Source organism: Balaenoptera physalus, assembly GCF_965194825.1.
Source record: "Balaenoptera physalus genome assembly, chromosome: 10".
Taxonomy (NCBI): Eukaryota; Metazoa; Chordata; class Mammalia; order Artiodactyla; family Balaenopteridae; genus Balaenoptera; species Balaenoptera physalus.
Window position 1 is genome coordinate 102,764,672 of NC_138889.1, and position 6,262 is coordinate 102,770,933.

The window sequence follows — 6,262 nt, forward strand, 5'->3', positions numbered from 1 at the left end:
GCTACCACTTGCCTATTGCACGTCATGGCAGACATCACTAATCAATCACACCATTAATTCCACTGAGCTCTGAGGCTGCCTCATTATCATTCTTAGCACAGTTCCACAGAACATTCTAAAGGAAGCCTATTTCACCCACCCCTTAAATAAATACTTATTGAGCACCTATTACTCAGGCACCCATTGTAGGTACCGTTTTTGCAGTAGCCAATGTCAAATTTAATGCTCTTTTAAGAGTCTGGCTGAGCAGGTGTACCCTTGGAACCACTGCTTCCTTTTCCTCTACTCTCCAAGTTAAGCTCCACTGGATTGAGCAGTTAGGACCAACCCATTCCCCTTCCCCATCAGCTTTCAGGTTTCCTAATGACACCAGTCTAATATGAAGAGTGCCTCTTATATTCTCCTTCAGCTGAAAGCAGCTAAACACAGAGAGCTTTGCCCACAACAGGAGTGGAAACACAGTGGGATTTCTCTCATTCCCTCGTTTCTTAGTCCCCGAGCATTTCCTGTCATGTAACTCCTCTTTGGAGGAAGACTTGAGCAAAAGAAGTGATTGGGTGGCATCTGGACTCTGGACTGCTGGCAGAGTTCACATTTCTATACTTGTTTCATTATTGGGTAACATAAAACCAATCTAACGTTCAATCTTCTCCTCTTTTACTGCAGGATCTTCAGAGGGACTTCAAGCAGAGATGAAGTAAAAATTGCCACCATTTTTCTTTCTACCTGAAATAACCATGGAAACAAGTGAGTTAGGGGAGGTGGTTCTTCCATCATGGAATTACGTGGAATTGGGAGCTTTGGGTCCTCCACTGAAATATTCCTATTGTCTTTACTACTTTTTTGTGATCTAAATATGAAATTAAGAGCATGGGCTGGGTTGCGGGTCTATTCAATCTCTAGACTTTGTTCTGCTTTGTACAGTCACTCAAAATATCTCAGCAGCTAGACTGATGTGCATAGATGTGAAATAGAGGTTTCAGAATTGAAATATAGGTAATATCCTGGCTCCATATGTGACTTAGGGCAAGTTCTAGAGTCTCCCTAAGCCCCCATCTCCTCAACTGTGACACATAAATAGCATCTACCTCTATGCAGTAGATGAAGTTGTTGAGAGGATTAACAGAAGCCATCCATGTAAGGCTCTGTATGACCCAAGCAGGAGCTCACTGCATATCAGCTTTTAGCTTTGCTGGACTTGTTGCTGCAGGTTTCAGACTGACTCTGTAGTTCAGTCCTCACAGGAGGGGAATGGGAGAAAAGCCGTATTAGAGCATCTCAGGAGCTTGACTTTTTTCTGCTCATCCATTTGATAGCATGGGAAGTCCTACTGACTCAGAGAGACCACCTGAATATTTTTTATTAATATCCTGAACAAAGATATGCATATATTTAAGGAAAACAGTATAGTAGCCATGCTATCTAGATTAACAACACAGGTAAATCAGAAATGACTGGATGCTTTATCAAAGAATTCATTTCAGGAGTCTCTTAGAATGGGACTAACAAACTTTTTATGTAAACGGCCAGCTGGTAAATTTTTCAGGCTTTGTAACCAAATGGTCTCTGTGGTAACTACTCAACTCTGCCACTGTAGTGTAAAAGTTGATGACACGTGGGACTTCCCTGGTGGTCCAGTGAGGAAGACTCCATGCTCCCAATGCAGGGGACCCAGGTTCGATCCCTGGTTGGGGAACTAGATCCTGCATGCATGCCACAACTAAGAATCCGCATGCCACAACTAAGAATCTGCATGCCACAGCTAGAAGTCCAAATGCCGCAGCTAAGAAGTTGGCATGCCGCAACAAAGATTCCACGTGCCACAACTAAGACCCGGAAAAGCCAAGGTAAATGAATTTTAAAAAAAAAGGTAGATGATATGTAAATGCATGGGCATGACTGTGTTCCAATAAATCTTTACGAAAACAAGTGGGGGCTGAGTTTTGCCTGGGGTCTGCAGTTTACTGACATCCAATTTAGAATCATAGAATTATGGAATCCCATGATGGGAAAGGACCCTCTCTCTCCGCCCAGTGCTTGAGCCTCCTCCAATACTGTCTTACAAAGCGGTCACCCACCCTCTGTTTGGATGTCTCCATGGCAGGGCGGCCCCCTACCTACAATCTGTGGCAGCTCTGATTCTTAGAAACCTGTTGCTTCAGCTGAGCCCAAATTGTCTGTGTGATCTCTGGTGGCTGAAATAATATTTCTGTGCTGTGGCCGTCTTGACAGTGATGTTGTATTCTAGATGCAAGCAAGAGAAGGTTGTTGGCTTAGATGCCCACCAGCCTGGAACTCCTGGAGAGTATGACTACGTCTATCTTGTCTAATGCCTAATGAGAATGGATAAAGACCACAGTGTGAAGTCCTAGGGGCCTCCTCCTGGGACAATTATTCCTTCATTGGTGGATCATGGAGGAACTTCAGGTGTTTCCAGGGCAAGGACCAGGGTGGATAGGGTGAGCTTAGAGAAGCACATGTTCACTTAGAAGGAGAAATTATTTCAATATTCTCACAACTTAGTCACATGAATACCAGCCTTCCCTAGAAGAGCAGCTGGCACCCACTAGGTAGTCAATAAATATTTGCTGGAAAGATTAACTGAATAAATGAATGAATGTAAAAACTTTGCAATTCTAGAACTCTATTAATGAGATCAAAAATAGTCAGTGGTAAACAGCTACAAGCCCCAAGGTAATAGGAGCAAAAGGACAACGACATCCCATTTAGGAAAGGCATTTAGTTTATATTTGAAGCTGACAAGAATCCACATCCCAGAAATTATTTTATGCCAACATTCTGAGGCCTGTCAAGACTGGGACTGGAGGGACACCAAAGGACAAACATTATGTGGTTCCAACTTATATGAGGTACTGAAACCGAGCAGGACCCTGTGGGGCTCCTGGGCACGAAACCCTTTCTTTGTCCCCCATTTCTTGTTTGTAGGGACTAGGCTTCAGCTTCCATGACCTTCCCTGAGCTGCTAATCAAGGAAGGGAGGGAATGCAGAGACAAGGGAGGCTCAGTCAAGAAACAATAGTGCAGCCTTGGGACAGGATCCTGGTTCAACCTCAAGGGATACACATAACAATATCTTTGAGCTCTTCTTTTTTTTTTTTTGATGTGGACCAATTTTTTTTTTTTTTTTTTTATGGCTGTGTTGGGTCTTCGTTTCTGTGCGAGGGCTTTCTCAAGTTGCGGCAAGCGGGGGCCACTCTTCATCGTGGTGCGCAGGCCTCTCACTATTGTGGCCTCTCTTGTTGCAGAGCACAGGCTCCAGATGCGCAGGCTCAGTAGTTGTGGCTCACGGGCCTAGTTGCTCCGCAGCATGTGGGATCTTCCCAGCCCAGGGCTCGAACCCGTGTCCCCTGCATTGGCAGGCAGATTCTCAACCACTGCGCCACCAGGGAAGCCCAGATGTGGGCCAATTTTAAAGTCTTTATTGAATTTGTTACAATATTGCTTCTGTTTTGTGTTTTGATTTTTGGTCTCAAAGCATGTGAGATCTTAGCTCCCCGACCAGGGATCGAACCCGCACCCCCTGCATTGGAAGGTGAAGTCTTAACCTCTGGACCGCCAGGGAAGTTCCTCTTTGAGCTCTTCTGCAGAACTAAAACCCCCAACCAATGGAAGATAACTACTTGATGAAACATTCTTCATTCTAGAGAGAAGGGCGCAGTCTGATAACCTCGAGAACCACAGAAGATCATCAGGAGGGCACCTGAGGCCAGATTAAAGGAATGCAGGCCCTTTATACAGCAATCCTGCCCTTGAATCATTGCTATAAAACTCCTCACCAAATCCCGCCAGGTTGGGTCACACAGTTTTGAGGGCATTAGTCTACTGTGTCCCCCTTTGCTTGACAAAACAATAAAGCTATTCTTTTCTACTTCACCCAAAACTCTGTCTCTGAGATGCAATTTGGCACTGGTGCACAGAGGCCGAGTTTCAGCATCAGTACCTAGAAGCAGCAAATTCATAAAGACAGAACGTAGAAAGGGGTTGGGGCAGAGAAGAATGAGGGGTGTGAAAATGCAAGAACATTTTGACAATGTGTATTTATTTGGGGTGTTGCAGAGGCAAACTCGAATTGAAGAGCTGCCTTTTGAGATGCAGGCAAAAACACAGGTAAAGGCAGTGACACAAACTTGAAGTCCTCTGTCTGGGTGCTGAGCAGAGCATGCTGTTTATTCAGATTGAACTACTCCCCAGATTCTCCAGGCTAAATCTTTCTTCAGCTGCAGTAGCCTCCCAAACCCTCGGATACTTCCCCTGCGAAGAGTTCTGGCTGGTCCTCCAGCCCCTCACCTGCAAAGACCACTTGACCTCTCCCAGGAGGAGGTCTGGGATCTGGCATAGTCTCCACCTGCTCCACAGCAAGGGGAAGGTTGCTTGATTTAGCAGATACGAATGTGGGTTGCCCAATTACATTTCAATTCCAGTTAAACAACAAATAACTTTTTTAGTCAAAGTATGTCCCATGCAACACTGGGGGCATACTTACACTCAGAAAAATATTCACTGTTTATCTAAAATTCAAATTTGGGAATTCCTTAGTGGTCCAGTGGTTAAGACTTGTGCTTTCACTGACATGGACTGGGGTTCGATCCCTGGTTGGAGAACTAAGATCCCACAAGCTGTGCAGCCAAAAAAAAATAAAATAATAAAAAATAAATAAAATTACTAAAAAAAAACCAACAATAAATAAAATTCAAATTTAACTGAGCATCCTATATTGTATCTGGAGACCCTAAACACTACTGGAACAAAAGAGACTTTGGCTCCGTCTCACTTTTGAGCTCAGGTGAAGCACTGGGCCACCAGATGTGGGATGTGGCTTCTCCAGTAGTTGGTAAGAGAATACTGGGTAATGCAACCCAGAAATACAGAGGACTTAATTCCTTGTGCTAGTGAACAGGGAGAGATAGGAGGCATCTGGCACATAATTTGCTCTTCGTTTCTCCCTCCAGTGGACTACTTTGAGGACTGGTGGTTTCGTGTGCTCTGTCTGAAGACATTTGCATGACTAAACAATTGTCTGTGTCTTTCCTTAAACTGTGATCAGCTCAGTAATGCACCCCTTTAGACTTCCTTTGTGTCCTTTGCTGCCTTACCTCCCTTTTCCTTTTACATTTGCTGCCCTGGGATTGTACCTCCCAATGAAACATTAATTAATGTAGAGTATTAATTAGTATTATAATGTTCCTCTATGTGTTCCATAGCATTCCTTGCATTTATCACTATTTTAATGGACTTTTTGTTTAACTCTCTCCCCTAGTAAACTGTAAGCTTCTAATGGGAAGAGATCATGTTTTTTCGGTTCATCATTGTATTACCCGAGGCTGGTGCTACATCTGGTACATAGCAGATACCCAATCAATATATGTTACTATTGAATGAATAAACAAGTGAATAAAGCCAACAAAGCTGATAATATTTCTAGAACATGTCCTCAGTAAATCAGGTCTTGAGTGGTTGGGAATGAATACTTGAGCAGAAGCAAAATTATTATAGGATTTTTGTTTCAACTTACATTAGTATCTTTGAGTACTTACTCTGAGCCAAGCTTGTGTGACTTGTATTTCTTATTACAAAATTTAATTTGGTTTTCTGGTCTGTAATTGTGTCTTGGTGAATTTGGGAGGGCGTAAGCCTAGTGTCTGATATAATACGTGCATCATAAGAGCCCAGACGGAATGTTCCTATGTGCCAACTCCTTCTGCCTTATTTACATCTGATCTGGTATTTAAAGTTTTGATCCTGCAGGACTGAACCCATACCTACTTGCATACCCACCTTGGTCCCCATCCCTGCCAAGTGTCTGCATCTAGTGAAGCTGGCCTTGGGGTACTTGGTCCTCACCCCATTCCTTTTCCCTTTCTCTCTCCCTAATCTTCCTACGCAGTGTGCACGCAGGGCTTGCCTGGAGGGTAGAACGGAGGTTAAGAAGGAAGGAGCAACCATCACAGAACTGACTTGCGCAATTCTGGTAACATTTCCATTCTGCTGACAGTCAAGAGAAGGACTAAGGGGCTTCCCTGGTGGCGCAGTGGTTGAGAGTCTGCCTGCCAGTGCAGGGGACACGGGTTCGAGCCCTGGTCTGGGAAGATCCCACATGCCGCGGAGCAACTGGGCCCGTGAGCCACAGCTACTGAGCCTGCGCGTCTGGAGCCTGTGCTCCGCAACAAGAGAGGCCGCGACAGTGAGAGGCCCGCGCACCGCGATGAAGAGTGGCCCCCGCTTGCCGCAGCTAGAGAAAGCC